This window comes from Schistocerca gregaria, chromosome X (genome assembly GCF_023897955.1).
Source record: "Schistocerca gregaria isolate iqSchGreg1 chromosome X, iqSchGreg1.2, whole genome shotgun sequence".
NCBI lineage: Eukaryota > Metazoa > Arthropoda > Insecta > Orthoptera > Acrididae > Schistocerca > Schistocerca gregaria.
In genome coordinates, this window is record NC_064931.1 from 819,973,455 (window position 1) to 819,991,496 (window position 18,042).

An 18,042-nucleotide genomic window follows, 5' to 3' on the forward strand; every position below is an offset into this window, starting at 1 on the left:
TTTAATTAGTTTTGAAGCACTGATGTCATAATATAATATAATTTTTATATGGTACAGACTGTGGGCATACGGATAGACACAGACAATTTAACAGAGTTTCGCACGTAATTGTGACTTACTTAGTTTCACATTCGAAAAACGTCTTTCACACAAGTTTGTCGATCGAAATTTTGTAGCACTTTTGAAATCTCATTATGGAGACTTGGAACTCTACCTGAGCAAAAGCAATGAAGACGTCCTGGACAGTTTTAACTTAAAAAGATTGTCATTAAAACTGGAATTACCTTGCAGGCCAATCAGTTACATCTGCACATGCACAGGAGTGCTTTCAACTAAAACGGCAAATGGACTCGAAATCTTAATAAAAACTATCCTCGTAATTCTTTCATAACCACAAGGAATTCTTCAAACCTCACTTTCTTTTAACGTCAGTGAATTTAGGGAATTGGACTGTCTGTGTCATAATGTGTCCTTTCTACAGTGCGATTTTCTTTTTAAACGCGTCCCCAGCAAATCAGAAAGAAATTATATTGCAATGTCTTAGCGTAGGCAGTGTACAGTCAAGTCCATTTAAAATGCGATGTCTGCAATCCATTCTGGATGTTCTAATTTACGTTCCTGCACTTCTCAAATTTTCATAACTTCAGCAATTGCGAATTTTAAATTCAAAACTTGTTCCAGGTATGTCTCTTTATTTAACCAACGTACTTCGTAGTAATATATGAAGTCTCCATACTCTTCGTTCAGTTCCATTGAAAACTGTTGCAACTGACAATGGAATAATGGGTCCGACTTCAAAAATTTTACTATTCGTACCACCAGAGTCAGAGTATACAGGGTGGTCCATTAATCGTGACCGAGCCAAATATCTCACGAAATAAGCGTCAAACGAAAAAACTACAAAGAACGAAACTTGTCTAGCTTGAAGGGGGAAACAAGATGGCGCTATGGTTGGCCCACTAGATGGTGCTGCCATAGGTCAAACGGATATCAACTGCATTTTTTAAAAATAGGGACCCCCATTTTTATTACATATTCGTGTGGTACATAAAGAAATATGAATGTTTTAGTTGGACCACTTTTTTCAATTGTGATAGTTGGTGCTGTAATAGTCACAAACATATGGCTTACAATTTTAGACCAACAGTTGACAACAGGTAGATTTTTTAAATTAAAATACAGAACGTAGGTACGTTTGAACATTTTATTTCGGTTGTTCCAATGTGATACATGTACTTTCGTGAACTTATCATTTCTGAGAACGCATGCTGCTACAACGTTATTACCTGTAAATACCACATTAATGCAATAAATGCTCAAAATGATGTCCGTCAACCTCAATGCATTTGGCAATACGTGTAACGACATTCCCTTTAACCTTCGAGTAGTTAACTTTCCGTAATGTTAGCAGATGCACTGACAATGCGCTGACGCACGTTGTCAGGCGTTGTCGGCGGATCATGATAGCAAATATCCTTCAACTTTCCACATAGAAAGAAATCCAGGGACGTCAGATCCGGTGAACGTGCGAGCCATGGTATGGTGCTCCGACGAACAATCCACCTGTCATGAAATATGCTATTCAATACCGCTTCAACCGCACGCGAGCTATGTGTCGGACATCCATCAAGGTGAAAGTACATCGCTATTCTGTGGTGCAGTGAAACATCTTGTAGTAACGTCGGTAGGAAGTCAGCATACATTGTGAAACGTCCCCTTAGAACAATTATACAAGACTGTGCTTAAACTGACACACAATATTTTTTGCGCAACGCAATCTGACTTCCAATAATCCCTACAAAGGAATGGCCCTGACTAATATTAACCTATACCTTACCTCACCAAAAATCTTCGTTACTCGAACTACTGCAATTCAGCGAGCACCACTACTGCCAGCTAAATAAAAGATTCAAACTACGAAAGGCACTAACTACTGATAGGTATAGTTAGCAAATGAAAGATTTTAATAGAGAACAAACAATGTATTTACCTTAATAGTCATAATATATATATCAGTTCATGACATCCATTCTTACAAATTTCAAAACTCCGCCATCTCTCTCCCCACGTCCACCACTGCTGGCGGCTCACCTCCAACTGCGCAACACTACGTGCTGTTAACAGCCAACTGCCCAACACTACAATAGCAGACAACAATGCAAACCAGCCACAGACTGCATACGGCACAGCCAGTGATTTTCATACAGAGCGCTACGTGGCGGCGGCGTTACCAATAAATAAACCTAGACAGCCTACTTACAATTGCACCATTTAGATTGCCATCGATAAAATGGGAGCCAATTATCCTTCCTCCCATAATGCCGCACCATACATTAACCCACCAAGGTCGCTAATATTCCAAACGTCACAGCCATCGTGGATTTTCCGTTGCCCAATAGTGCATATTATGTCGGTTTACATTACCGCTGTTAGTGAATGACACTTCGTCTCTAAATAGAACGCGTGCAAAAAATCTCTCGTCGTCCCGTAATTTCTCTTGTGCCCAGTGGCAGAACTGTACACGACGTTCAAAGTCGGTGCCATGCAATTCCTGGTGATAGAAATATGGTACGGGTGCAGTCGATGTTGATGTATCATTCTCAACACCGACCCTTTTGAGATTCCCGATTCTCGCGCAATTTGTCTGCTACTGATGTGCGGATTAGGCGCGATGGCAGCTAAAGCTCCTACTTGTGCATCATCATTAGTTGCAGGTCGTGGTTGACATTTCACATGTGGCTAAACACTTCCTGTTTCCTTAAATAACGTAACTATCCGGCGAATGGTCCGGACACTTGGATGATGTCGTCCAGGATACCGAAAAGCATACATAGCACACGCCCGTTGGGCATTTGGATCACAATAGCCACACACAACACGATATGGAGCTTTTCCGCAATTGGTAAATGGTCCATTTTAACACGGGTAATGTATCACGAAGCAAATACCGTCCGCACTGGCGGAATGTTATTTTTTTTCTGTATTGTGATTACATTCCCCTGCCCCTTATGGGCAGGGGAGGGCTGTCAGCGGCACAATCCGGCGCTCTTCAGCCGAGTGACACCACAACTAAAACAAGAATAAAATGATACATACATAAGGAGATAAAAAAGGGGAACATAAAACAGAGTAAGGGGATAAAATGGAGGTAAAATATACACTGACATGGAGACGTTCATGGGGGACAGTTAAAAAAAGTCACCAGAAAGTTAAAGAAAACACAATTGGCGATTATTAAAACACAGAGAAGACACTGAATGCGCAGGCACAGGTTAAAAGTCGGCCACAATAATAAAAACACACCAGAACAACACACTTAAAACCCACTTGGAGCACACACGATGGACAATAAAACTGACAGGTGGGACCTGCCGAGGGAAAAGGTCAGACAGTATGGAAAAACGAGGGGAAAGAAAGGGGCAGTTGGGGAAGCGGTGGGATGAAGAGAGGAGGGGCATCAGTGGGTTCACGAAGAGGCAGGAGACACGTGGGGCGAGAGAGGAAGAGGGAAGACAGGGCAGGAGGGAGCGCAGAGACACTGGAAGGAGGCACAAGAGATGGAGGGGGAGTAGGAGGGGGAAGCCGCTCAGGAGGAGGGAGGGGGAGGAAAGGGATCCCAGAGGAGGAGGCAGGAAAAAGGGGTTAGAGTTGGTAGGAAGGGTATATGTCAGAGCGAAGCTCATCATCCAGGAGGGGTAGACGGTGGAAGTTGTGTTGGGAAAGGAGATGGAGGGTGTGGAGATGGAGAGAGGGTGGGACACAACGGTAAAGGTGCGGCAACTGGTTGGGGGTTGAGACGATGGGAGAAACCAGAGGGTGCGAGGGATCATGGTGGCGGACAATATAGAGTGTGCGGATGTGTTCAAGGAAAAGGAGAAGGTGGGGGAAGGGGATGAGGTAGTAGAGGATGTGTGTGGGGGACGGAAGGCGGATGTGGAAGGCGAGGCAGAGCACATGGCGTTCGAGGATTTGGAGGGCTTGATAGAACCAGGGAGGGGCGGAAATCCAAGCTACGCTGGCATAACAGAGGATGGGGCGGATCAAGGATTTGTAGGTGTGAAGGATGGTGGAAGGATGCAGACCCCACGTCTGGCCGGACAGGAGTTTCAGGAGGTGGAGACGGTTGTTAGCCTTGTTTTGGATGGTAAGGAGATAGGGAGTCCAGGTGAGTTGGCGGTCGAGTGATAGGCCAAGGTGTTTGAGGGTAGAAGTGAGGTGGATAGGACAGCTATAAATGGTGAGGTAGAAATCATGGAGGCGGAAGGAGAGGGTGGTGCGGCCTATGATGATGGCCTGGGTCTTGGAGGGATTAACAAGGAGGAATCACTGGTTGCACCAAGCGGTGAATTGGTCAAGGTGGGTTTGGAGGGTACGTTGGGACCGTTGAAGGGTAGGATAAAGGGCTAGGAAGGCGGTGTCATCAGCGAACTGGAGAAGATGATGGGGAATGTTACGTGATACCACGTACTTATACGTTTGTGACTATTACAGCGCCATCTGTCATAAAGCGAAAAATGTGGTCCAACTAAAACATTCACATTTCTTTACCTTCTACCTGGATATGAAACAAAAATGGGAGTACCCATTAAAAAAAAAACGCAGTTGATATCCTTTCATCCTATGGCAGCGCCATCTAGCGGGCCAACCATAGCGCCATCTGGTTTCCCCCTTCAAGCTAGATGAGCTTCGTTCTTTTCAGTTTTTTCATTTGATGCTTATTTCGTGAGATATTTGGCCAGGTCTCTATCAATGGACCACCCTGTATATGCAGTACCTGTCTGCGATGTGAATTAACAATTCTTATCCCTGTCTTCTGTGATCCCTGCTCATTTTAAAGCACTGCGACGGTAGAAAGCTAGACTGCCTCTTTTTGTGCAAACAGCCACTGGAACTGTGAACATCCTTCATACCACGAACAAATAGCAGAGATTGAACAGCGCTGACAGCACCGTTCTGCTGAACTCAGAGAGATGTGCCGACAGAAAAATGCCACACCGCAACACCAAATGAAATGTCGCGTTGTTGCATGGACTTCAGCGAAGGACCGAGTAAAGCCGAGTGATAGGCCGGACCTTGGTCAGCAAGTGGCCCTCACACGCTGCGCTCGTGAAGTTTAGCACGCAGTGGCCGGTCCTGATATAGAGAAATACACTATCTGACAAAAGTATCCAGACACTCTGATGTATAGTTGAATTGACGTCCAGCTACCACGAGACCTGGACCCTCCAGAGGCAGGGAGTATTGTGTTGTCAGTAGAGGAGCAGTAACAGCCTAATGGGACGGTAGGGAGAGCTTAGTGACTTCGAACGTTGCATACTCATTGGTCGTCACCTGCATAACCAATACGTTAGGGATGTTTCAGTTCTTCTAAATCTGACTAAGTTGACAGAGGGTGATTTGACTTTGAATTGGAAATGTGAAGAAACAACCAGAACTGAACTAACACCCGGTAGACCTCATTTATTGACATGACATTCAATGGGTACAGAATGTCGCGCTGCATGGCTGATAGGTTCCTCAAAGCAGAGGCAGTGCATTCCAACATCGTACTGTGCACAACAACTGCTAGGCACTGCATATTTAAAGATATTGGTATTAATATTACATCATGACAAGCATGGCGCTGTTTGTCTAGCTTTAGTCATATCTATCAGTAACCATGCCCTATGTTAAAGAGTTTATCAGCAAGTCTCTTTATAAACTGCAGATGTGTGCGCTCTTATTGATTCATTGGGTTGAAAATAGGAGTAAAAAGAAAAACATTTTTATAGAACACATTTATTTCTATTTCTTTTTTATTTTGTAATATTCCTTCTGATTGCTACACATACTTGCTGACAGCTGCTGCTGCCGCTGTGAACACCTCCATTTCCTGATACAGCAGTAGCTCTGTTAGCACTACAATAACAAAAAACCGTAAGACTAATGTTATAAAAACATAATAATAATAATAATAATAATAATAATAACTATACGTGGATGAATACTCTCTGTAAATGCTGTTATTTTGTCATTAACGCTAATTGCATGGTGGGAGAATGGATTGGCATTTTAAAAAGGGTTACAATTCCAGTATATGTGAAACGTTTTGTTGGTGGAATCAATCAGGTAATGCATCTTCTTGCCATTTTGTTGCATTGCCCAGTGTTTGTTGAACAGTAATTCTCCTGGCTCAGTCATACACTCCTCAACTATCATGCTTGTTCCATTCTTGAGGCAGAAAGCTGTGAGTGCATTTCTCTGATAGATGTTTACAATAGACTTCTCTAATTCTTCTTTTCTCAATGCAAGAATCTCGTCAATTGAAGAAGTGATACCTAGATGGACCTATAGACAGTGAAGAAATGACGGTCCTGACATTTGTGTTATGCATTTTAAATATCATATTTATTAAATTTATTAAGAAATTCTTATGTCCCAATCACATGCTTCAACAGCTTCCAGTTTCTCTACAACACTGCACTGCAGGCAGATTAAAATTGCTAGAAGGGTGGGGAGCTTGCATGCCATAAGCCGATAGCATAATGACGTCTACAAGCGGTGGTGCAGGTGGCAGGGGCGGCGGCGGGGGGGGGGGGGGGGTGGTTGAAAGTGTGGGGAGGGCCTGGGCACTGGGTTTGGGTAGCAAGGGTGGGAGCCAACGGCAGTGGCGTGATGCCAGGATTCCTTGAATGTGATGATAAAAACGGTGCTGATGGGGGCTGCGTCATGGAAGTTGCATTCACCTCCTACTGTGTGCAACTGCACCGGGGCCTGTGGCTATAAACTCCAGGTCCCTGGATTCAGGGCATGGTAGTGGCGAGGCAGCACCCCAGGAGCTGGATGGAGTGCTGGCTACATCATGTGGGCAGGCAGTGAATCTGTAAACAAAGACTCAGTGGTAAGATCCCGCATATTTTGAGGGCGAAGTTGGTTCCGGTGCCGCCGCTGCAAACCTCGTGGACAATGTTCAAGAAACATGGATCTAGCTAATTATTTTACAACACTTCCGCTCTCCCAGGGCTTCTGTCTGTCATACAGCCTGAAAAAATTGTTAATTAGCTTTATAAACTGCCTGAGTTGGTCGGAGTAGGCGCTGGCCGCCCTGCTTGGTGCAGCAGCTGAAGTAGTGTGCAGAGCAACACCGCTGGTGAACAGCCGTTCCGGGGCTCGGAGCGGTAAGATGAGAGGAAGAACAGCAAAGCTTGTTCCCGCATATGGTGGATGTGTAGTTTGTCCATTATCGCTCTACTTGAGGTGTACTGGTAATGTGACGAATGCCGTTGGTTGCACAATAGTCGTCGAATTCTACCGACACAAACTGAGGTCCGTTGTCAGTCACTAGTAATTCTGGAAGACTTTCAATGGACAATACGGACTGTAAGAACCGGAGTGTGCAACGTGTCGATGTTGAATTCATAGACACAACAAAAGGAAATTTGATACATGCGTCGACAATCAGCCAATACAATGTTCCAGTAAGATCCAGCAAAGTCGAAATGAACGCGCTGTCCAGGTTTCTGGCCAATCAAAGGAAGGCTGAGGACGTGCTGCCTGGTGTTCTACACAAGTATGAAACTGTGCCGTCTTGTGTTGTATTTGATTGTCCATGCCGAACTGACTGCAGTGTCTGTGAGCTAATTGTTTTGTGCCATGTCCCAGTGACCCTGATGGAGCAAGCTGAGTACTCTGGAGAACCTTTGGGATCACCACACACGACTGTTCTCATTCACTGCATAGCAAAATAGCACCTCGAAGCACTAACCATGTCGATGTGCAAAGTATCGGCGGGTCACTGGGCTAACGATTTGTCTCATTGAGCGTGGTCAACCCGTGAGAACGTAGCGCAACAAAATCTACAGTTCAGGGTCTGCTGCTGTTGCCTGAGCGACCTTCCGTGATCTAAGGGGAATTCGTCCAGAGCATCTAACTCCTGTGCATCGGTGTGACAACATGATGCTTCTGATGTGTCAAAGTCTGCATCCAGCCCCACGGGAAAATACGAGAGCGTATCTGCGTTGGCGAGCTTGGATGTGAGCCTGTAAATTATCTCATACTGATAATGCGAGAGAATGAGAGCCCATTGATGCAATTTTTCTGCATTGCAGTTTCAAACAAGCTTGGCCGGGTTGAAAAGTACTGCAACGGTTTTCGGTGAGTGATTAAGCAGAATTTTCTTCCATACATGCGCTGGTGAAATTTAGTCACTCAATAAATGACTGGAAGAGCCTCCTTCTCTGTCTGCAATTAATTGGTTTGTGCCTTGTTGAGAAGTTTGGAAGCGGAAGCTACTAGTCTGTCTGCAGAACTAGTTCTGTGCGAAAGTGCCGGCCGCGGTGGTCTCGCGGTTCTAGGCGCGCAGTCCGGAACCGTGCGACTGCTAAGGTCGCAGGTTCGAATCCTGCCTCAGGCATGGATGTGTGTGATGTCCTTAGGTTAGTTAGGTTTAAGTAGTTCTAAGTTCTAGGGGACTGATGACCACAGCAGTTGGGTCCCATAGTGCTCAGAGCCATTTTTTTCTGTGCGAAAGTATTGTGTCTGTGCCGTACGAAGATGCAGGATCGAAATGGACTAGACAACGATTGGTGAGAAAATTGTCTTTAAGTTTCTGAAATGAAATGTCATTTTGGACCTCACGAAAGATACACTCTTGCATCGAAGACGATGTAAGGGGGCCGCGAGTTGAGCTGCATGAGAAATGAAGCGGATGTGGCAGGTCAGCTTCCCTAGTACTTACTGCAGTACAGAGAGGTTTCTTGAAAATTTGAAGTCACGAATAGTCTCCAAGTACGACTGCGTCGGATGAATCCCTTGGCAATTCGTCACATGACCTACATGCTCAATTTCAGTCTGGAAAAACACAAACTTGTCTTTGTTACATTTGAGACCTGCCTCTGACAACATTTTGAACAGGATCCGCAAACTAATGACGTGGTCTTCTCTCATGCAGCCTGATACCGAAATGTCATCCAATAATTTGTACATGAAAGAACAGATGTTGTTAATTGTTCCAGATAGCGTTGAAAGATCACTGGTGCATATGCGCTACCGAAAGCCAAGCGAAGAAATTTGTGGAGTCCCATGTGGGTATTAATCACAAACGCTTCTTGTGACTGTTCATCTAATATAATCTGTTGGTAGGTATCGTGCAAATCGATCTTTGAGAAATAGCGACCTACTCCCAAGCGGTGCAAAATCTCATGTCGCAGCAGTGGAAATGAATCAACTATTATGAGAGGATTCATTGTCGCTTGAAAGTCTGCGCAAATTCTCAATTTCTTTGAAGGTTTTTTCACGAAACGCCACGGGGATGGCCACAAACTGGCTGTGATGGGTGTAAATGACGTCTTTTCCCTGCCGCAGTGCAAGTTCCTTTGCAAAATGTTCACTGAGAGCGTATAGTACAACGCGAGCTCTGCACAAGCGGGGCTATGCATTGTTTTTCACCGTCACATGAGCAACAAAATTGGTAGCTTTACCTAAGTCATCAAAAAACAAATCTTTAAATTCGTAACACAACTGACCAACACTGTCTCTAGAGTCAAACAAAGTAATCGTTAGTGCATTGTTTACAATATGCAATCCAAACAAGTCAAACAAATCAAGGCCTAAAATACTACCACTGTCCCGTGACCGCAAAACCTGAAATCACACAGTTTTTTTTGCAAATTTTAATAGACAAAGAAAGGCTACCCGATCTTAATACTTGAAAATCCTGCCCATTATACGCCGTCAGCGTAGTTACTGATATCTGTAACTTGGGTTTGCCAAGTAGATCATTAATACTGCGATTTACCGATGACACTGAGCCGGCTTGTGTGGCCGAGCGGTTCTAGGAGCTTCAGTCTGGAACCGCGCGACCGCTACGGTTGCAGGTTCGAATCCTGCCTCGGGCATGGATGTGTGTGATGTCCTTAGGTTAGTTATGTTTAAGTAGTTTTAAGTTCTAGGGGACTGATGGCCTCAGATGTTAAGGCCCATAGTGCTCAGAGCCATTTAAACCATTTGATGACACTGAAGCAGCCGTGTCCAACTGAAACTGAACACGTTGGCCAGCAATAACAAGGTCCACAAAAAGTTTGTTGGAGAGGAGTTGCACTGAAGAAGCTACTGATTCTTTGTACTGCACAGTTTCACTGTTTCGTTCTACGCCAGCATCACAATTTGGCTCAGAATGAATATGCACTTGAAAGTTCGAGTTATATGGACGTTTGTTCTGAGCGGAAGTCTTTGCCACCTGAAGACAAACACTTGAACGTGCTCGTTATAACCACATGCAACCCAAGTCGCGTAACGCAAACGGTACCGGTAACGTTTATGAAATTTGAAACGCACGGGCAACTCTTCACGCTGGTAGATTTCCGGTAAAGTTGTTTACGTGGCGAGCTGTGGCGTACCCGACTGGTCTGGTGTGTGTCGTTGCCGTGAAATGTTACCTCTCGGGGACTACGGCGCAAATGTTCCCTGCTTAAAAACTATCAACTGCCCTCTCAGACGAAGTCAATAATCTGAAAAACCTGTTGCAATATGCGGTCAGAGTATTTTAAGATTTGTCCACGGATTCCACTGTCTGCCACGTTTCGAGTAACAGCCTCACGAAATATCAAGTCACTATAGTATTTTCCACATTCACACTTAAATTTGCACTGTCTTTTGAGCCCCTGTAAATCTGTCACCCATTTGCCTGTACGTCTGACCAGGTTGTTTTTTGAGCCTAAAGAATTTAAAACTGGCATCCTCCACATTGATATTATCTAGTAATATTTGTTCAGTGCTTGAATGAGTTCCTCTTAACTAGTTCCGTCTTCATAATAGGGAATAACATCGCACAAATGCGGTAAACGGCGACACCAGTGGTGGAGAGAAAGAAGGACTGCTTCACAGTACCTTGAATTTGGTGCTTTAAATTGTGGCAAATATCCAGACCAGTCTTCCTTTCCTTCTTCAAGTTGTCGAAATGGAGGCAGCAGCGAAAATTGTGCTGGGTGCGGCGGTGTTGCGCGTGACAGAGTCTGACTCCGTTGTTGCCTGCTAATACAAACACACAATAAATCCTAAAGCTAACTTATGATCTACGGCAGTACAGCAAGTAAACAGAAAAAAGAAAGAGCACCAATTTGTAACAGAAAATTTCCACAAGCACTAAAAGTTAATCAACAAGCAAGCAAGGAAAGCGAATTGACACAGTAAATGAAACAGCACTGTGAGCTAGGGAATTCTCGTCGCCAGATAATGTGTACAGGTCATCCGGGTACAACAGCTCACATACGTCGTATTAGGTTTAGGTGCTCCTAGGTGGACGGAGAACTTTGACAATGCAAACAGGTTAGTGACACAGAAATATACACATAATTGCGCTGTGATATTTGAGTTGTATAGCAACTCGTTGGATGTGCTTGAGGACAGATAAAACTAGGCAGTGTTCTGTTATGGCGTGCGTTGCTGAATACAGTGTCATCAAGGCTATGTCCGTCCTGGGCTCCACACAGTTAATCCCTGTAGAAATCACTTGTCCCATCGGGCACACAGCTTTGAGTTCCCCAACTGGTAGACGAGGGTGTGAGCACTACAAATGGAGACATCCACTTGCGCAGCAAGGTGTTTGATTGTGATCTGTCTATCACGTCGAATGAGAGTGTCCGCACTTCCCAACACTGCTGTAGTCACAGCTGTGTGCGGCCACCCGGCACCGGTTTACGAGACCTTGTTGCGATGATGACGAACACCTCGCCTAACGATTCGCAATGCTTTTGTTCACTGCCAGGTCTCTGTAGACATTCTGCAAGCGCCAATGAATTTCTATGTCTTGGCTTTTTCGCCAAAAGAAACTCAATGATATCTCTCTGCTTTTAACGTACCATCGTTACAAACGCCACTTTGAAGGCTACATATAGCGGTGTCACCTATCGGAATTCCATGAAACTACAGGGGCTGAAGCGGAAAATTCCACGACGTCCCACAACAAATCCTACATTTCTTCAACCGAAACTGACCGAGAAGAAGAATGTGTCGTATGACTTACTGAAAGCTCTTCTCATTTCTCAGAATCGAATACAAACGACGTCATCTCCAACTGTGATTCCCGAAAGCTGTGACTCACTGAAAAACTGTGAGAGAACTGGTCAGAACTGACTGAGGCAGCTTGTTTTATTGTGGTGGCTTGTTTTGTCATTCTCATGCCGTCATCTAAAACCTACGTCTGAATTACGTAGTGTCTTATGAATAAAATTAGCAATTGTATAATTTCAAACGATAGTGAATGCCAATTACGTGTAGATTCAGTGGATCAAAATAGAATTCCGACACCCTCGCAGACTGTCGGTTCTATTCGCATGCAAATCGTGTTTCTATCATACTAGTTGAATCTGACTGACATGGAAATGGAAGAGCTACAATTATATAAAACGAATCTCATAACAAAATTGTTAAAATTAAAATTAAGCAGAATGTAGCCGATATAAAAAGGGCAGTTGAATGGAAACGAGGCAGCTGGAAGAAACTAACTAAGCTGTTTATTATTTCAAAATCAATCGCCATAACTGTTGTTGTTGTTGTCTTCAGTCCTGAGACTGGTTTGATGCAGCTCTCCATGCTACTCTATCCTGTGCAAGCTGCTTCATCTCCCAGTACCTACTGCAACCTACATCCTTCTGAATCTGCTTAGTGTACTCATCTCTCGGTCTCCCTCTACGATTTTTACCCTCCACGCTGCCCTCCAATGCTAAATTTGTGATCCCTTGATGCCTCAAAACATGTCCTACCAACCGATCCCTTCTTCTAGTCAAGTTGTGCCACAAACTTCTCTTCTCCCCAATCCTATTCAATACCTCCTCATTAGTTACGTGATCTATCCACCTTATCTTCAGTATTCTTCTGTAGCACCACATTTCGAAAGCTTCTATTCTCTTCTTGTCCAAACTAGTTATCGTCCATGTTTCACTTCCATACATGGCTACACTCCAAACAAATACTTTCAGAAACGACTTCCTGATACATAAATCTATATTCGATGTTAACAAATTTCTCTTCTTCAGAAACGCTTTCCTTGCCATTGCCAGTCTACATTTTATATCCTCTCTACTTCGACCATCATCAGTTATTTTACTTCCTAAATAGCAAAACTCCTTTACCACTTTAAGTGTCTCATTTCCTAATCTAATTCCCTCAGCATCACCCGATTTAATTTGACTACATTCCATTATCCTCGTTTTGCTTTTGTTAATGTTCATCTTATATCCTCCTTTCAAGACACTGTCCAATCCGTTCAACTGCTCTTCCAAGTCCTTTGCCGTCTCTGACAGAATTACAATGTCATCGGCGAACCTCAAAGTTTTTACTTCGTCTCCATGAATTTTAATACCTACTCCAAATTTTTCTTTTGTTTCCTTTACTGCGTGCTCAATATACAGATTGAATAACATCGGGGAGAGGCTACAACCCTGTCTAACTCCTTTCCCAACCACTGCTTCCCTTTCATGTCCCTCGACTCTTATGACTGCTATCTGGTTTCTGTACAAATTATAAATAGCCTTTCGCTCCCTGTATTTTACCCCTGCCCCCTTTAGAATTTGAAAAAGAGTATTCCAGTCAACATTGTCAAAAGCTTTCTCTAAGTCTACAAATGCTAGAAACGCAGGTTTGCCTTTTCTTAATCTTTCTTCTAAGATAAGTCGTAAGGTCAGTATTGCCTCACGTGTTCCAACATTTCGACGGAATCCAAACTGATCCTCCCCGAGGTCTGCATCTACCAGTTTTTCCATTCGTCTGTATCTTTACAGTATTTTGCAGCCGTGGCTTATTAAACTGATAGTTCGGTAATTTTCACATCTGTCAGCACCTACTTTCTTTGGGATTGGAATTATTATATTCTTCTTGAAGTCTGAGGGTATTTCGCCTGTCTCATACATCTTGCTCACCAGCTGGTAGAGTTTTCTCAGGACTGGTTGTCCCAAGGCCGTCAGTAGTTCTAATGGAATGTTGTCTACTCCGGGGGCCTTGTTTCGACTCAGGTCTTTCAGTGCTCTGTCAAACTCTTCACGCAGTATCGTATCTCCCATTTCGTCTTCATCTACATCCTCTTCCATTTCCATAATATTGTCGTCAAGTACATCACCCTTGTATAAACCTTCTATATACTCCTTCCACCTTTCTGCCTTCCCTTCTTTGCTTAGAACTGGGCTGCCATCTGAGCTCTTGATATTCATACACTTGGTTCTCTTCTCTCCAAAGGTCTCTTTAATTTTCCTGTAGGCAGTATCTATCTTACCCCTAGTGAGATAAGCTTCTACATCCTTACATTTGTCCTCTAGCCATCCCTGTTTAGCCATTTTGCACTTCCTGTCGATCTCATTTTTGAGACATTTGTATTCCTTTTTGCCTGCTTCATTTACTGCATTTTTATATTTTCTCCTTTCATCAATTAAATTCAATATTTCTTCTGTTGCCCAAGGATTTCTAGCAGCCCTCGTCTTTGTACCTACTTTATCCTCTGCTGCCTTCACTACTACATCCCTCAGAGCTACCCATTCTTCTTCTACTGTATTTCTTTCCCCTATTCCTGTCAATTGTTCCCTTATGCTCTCCCTGAAACTCTGTACAACCTCTGGTTCTTTCAGTTTATCCAGGTCCCATCTCCTTAATTTCCCACATTTTTGCAGTTTCTTCAGTTTTAATCTACAGGTCATAACCAATAGATTGTGGTCAGAGTCCACATCTGCCCCTGGAAATGTCTTACAACTTAAAACCTGGTTCCTAAATCTCTGTCTTACCATTATATAATCTATCTGATACCTCTTAGTATCTCCAGGGTTCTTCCACGTATACAACCTTCTTTCATGATTCTTAAACCAAGTGTTAGCTATGATTAAGTTGTGCTCTGTGCAAAATTCTACTAGGCGGCTTCCTCTTTCATTTCTTAGCCCCAATCCATATTCACCTACTATGTTTCCTTCTCTCCCTTTTCCTACACTCGAATTCCAGTCACCCATTACTATTAAATTTTCGTCTCCCTTCACTATCTGAATAATTTCTTTTATTTCATCGTACATTTCTTCAATTTCTTCATCATCTGCAGAGCTAGTTGGCATATAAACTTGTACTACTGTAGTAGGTGTGGGCTTCGTATCTATCTTGGCCACAATAATGCGTTCACTATGCTGTTTGTAGTAGCTTACCCGCATTCCTATTTTCCTATTCATTATTAAACCTACTCCTGCATTACCCCTATTTGATTGTGTGTTTATAACCCTGTAGTCACCTGACCAGAAGTCTTGTTCCTCCTGCCACCGAACTTCACTAATTCCCACTATATCTAACTTTAACCTATCCATTTCCCTTTTTAAATTTTCTAACCTACCTGCCCGATTAAGGGATCTGACATTCCACGCTCCGATCCGTAGAACACCAGTTTTCTTTCTCCTGATAACGACATCCTCCTGAGTAGTCCCCGCCCGGAGATCCGAATGGGGGACTATTTTACCTCCGGAATATTTTACCCAAGAGGATGCCATCATCATTTAATCATACAGTAAAGCTGCATGTCCTTGGGAAAAATTACGGCTGTAGTTTCCCCTTGCTTTCAGCCGTTCGCAGTACCAGCACAGCAAGGCCGTTTTGGTTAAATTCATACATTTATCCCAGTGTGACGCAAGGCAGTAAATGCCTTCATGGAAAAATGTTTGCTGTTGCCTACTGAACCATGATTGTACCCAGGTGTGTATCGCTTCGTCATCCGAAGCAAACCGGCGACCAAATGTTGCGAATATTGTTTCGACTACGCTGCAGAATCTCCCTGGGAAACTCTTACACATCCTCCATACAACCCTGATCCCTCTCCGTGTGATTTCCGTGTTTAAGGAGCCCTGAAGGAAGACATTATGGTCGTCGACTTGCTTTGAACGAATAGGTCGTACTTGGATACAATAATGGTTTCCTATGCAGTCGCAAACATTTCTCCATGGAGGGATTATCCGTCTTGTTTCCAGGTGGGGTAAGTGTATTAACTGTTATGGCGATTACTTTAGAGATAACAAACAGTTTACGTACTTTTTTTGCAATTGTCTCGTTTTCATTTGACTGACCCTTATATTTAATGATTGCATTTGTTTCATAGGCCACAAATGTGAATGTGGATTTCGTGAGTTATCGACGCTCTTTGTCAATGTTTAAATATTTAATATCAATTAAATCACCATCTTTCGATTGAAACAAAGTACCTGTGTCAGGGTGTTTTGACCTCGTGCTTCCAATATGCTACCTTACTTGTTCCAGAAAGCTTTTCAAAGAAAATTTTGAATAGTAACTCGAGCAACCCTCTCATAATCATGGTTTGTACTATAAATTCATGAAACCCATCCCACAGAAAACCTGTTATGTTGCTGTGTTTAAGAGATGTTCCTGACTTACAATTAATATTGTTAATGCTGGGTATAGTTTCTAAAAGGGAAACGAAATGCAAAAAACATGAATCATACAAACAGGGAGACCACACGGCAGTCTGATTTTTGTATTCCTTTACATCTATGGTAAGTGAAGTTCAGAATTCAAATATCAATCGCACAAAGCCATCCCTGTAACTCTTAAAAATTTTCGAGAAAATCAAGTTACGCTCCTTTACCATACGTGTGGCCTGGGTTCGGCTCTCAGCCATGGTAAAATTTCAAGCAAATGTACATGTTACCTGAACATTTCCGTGAAGTGAAGCACAAAATACATAAGAATGAAAACAATTTAATTTTAATGATCTTTTTTAAACTTTAAGAAACACTTATAAAAGATCAGAAACGAAAAGGGGATTTTGTCTGTGGTATGTAATTAGAAATAAGAAAAGTCCATTTTTATAAAAATGACGATTATATGTCAGTTAATTAGCATATATTTCATGAATTTTATATTTAAATTGCGTAGGTATTCCAACTGAACGGAAAAAACGAAAAAACTAATGGCCAAAACGAGACTCGAACCAACCATTACCAGTGTCGGGTGCTATTGATTTTTTTCCATTTTTATATATTTCACACTTCAAGGAAATGCTACTAGAACGTAGACCTCTGTTTAAATATTTGCATCAGCCAGGAATCGAACCTAAAATCCCCACGTTGATGGAGAGCATTCTGTGACTTTCTTTTTTTAGTGAAAAATACCCTTATTAACAAATTTATTACAATGAAATTTTTTGCCCTTTTACAGAGATCACCCAAACATTCGGTTTTCAATTTGTAAAAGAATTAAGAATCAACTTTAAAATACAAGGATATTTTGTTTCTTGCATGTCTGAACAATACGTTCATGAAGTGATGTTTACAAAAAGCGTAAATGAGAAAATGTAGTTAACAACTGAAACAAACAAATCAAATCTAAAGCAAACAGGAAAGATTTGCCATTAATTAGTCCTTAATTATATGGCTCACAATCAGCTACTGTTTCCATTCGATCATCTTGTTGCAGCTGCTCCTGTCCATTTGCAGCAATGAATGTCGAATTGTTAATGATAATTGGTACATCTTCAGGTATGCTCAGTCTCGTCTTCTTCAGCGTCACCAAAAATTTAATATTCTCCTCAGTCATCATAGTTTTCGGATGGATCAGGATTCAGAGCCTAGAATTCACACATAGCATGGTACATTGTATCTAATTTCCTTGTCACCATGTACAAAATTCATTTCTGTCAATTCAGGATTTGAACTGTCGTCAGCTTTTCACTCTGGTTGGTTTTCTCCTTTTTCATCTATAAGAGTGCCCAACATAATATAAATGCATCCTGTGGATATGACTGAAAACCCCTTGATACTGAATGGAGGGAAATTTATATTTAAGTGGCGTAGGTATTCCAACTGAACCCTTGGAGTTGTTTACTCATGACAGGAGGCTTTCAGTTGTGAACAAAGTGCCTTTCACAATTTCTCTGTTATTAAAATGTGGGACAATGCCGGGCTGTTGTTGTCTTACACCTTGGGAAATCACTTCGGACAATCATTTCGGGAGTTCCAAAATTGCACACAAATGCAGATTAGTCTGAAGATTTATAAACAAAACACTAATAACTCTGTACGACACTACTAGTGA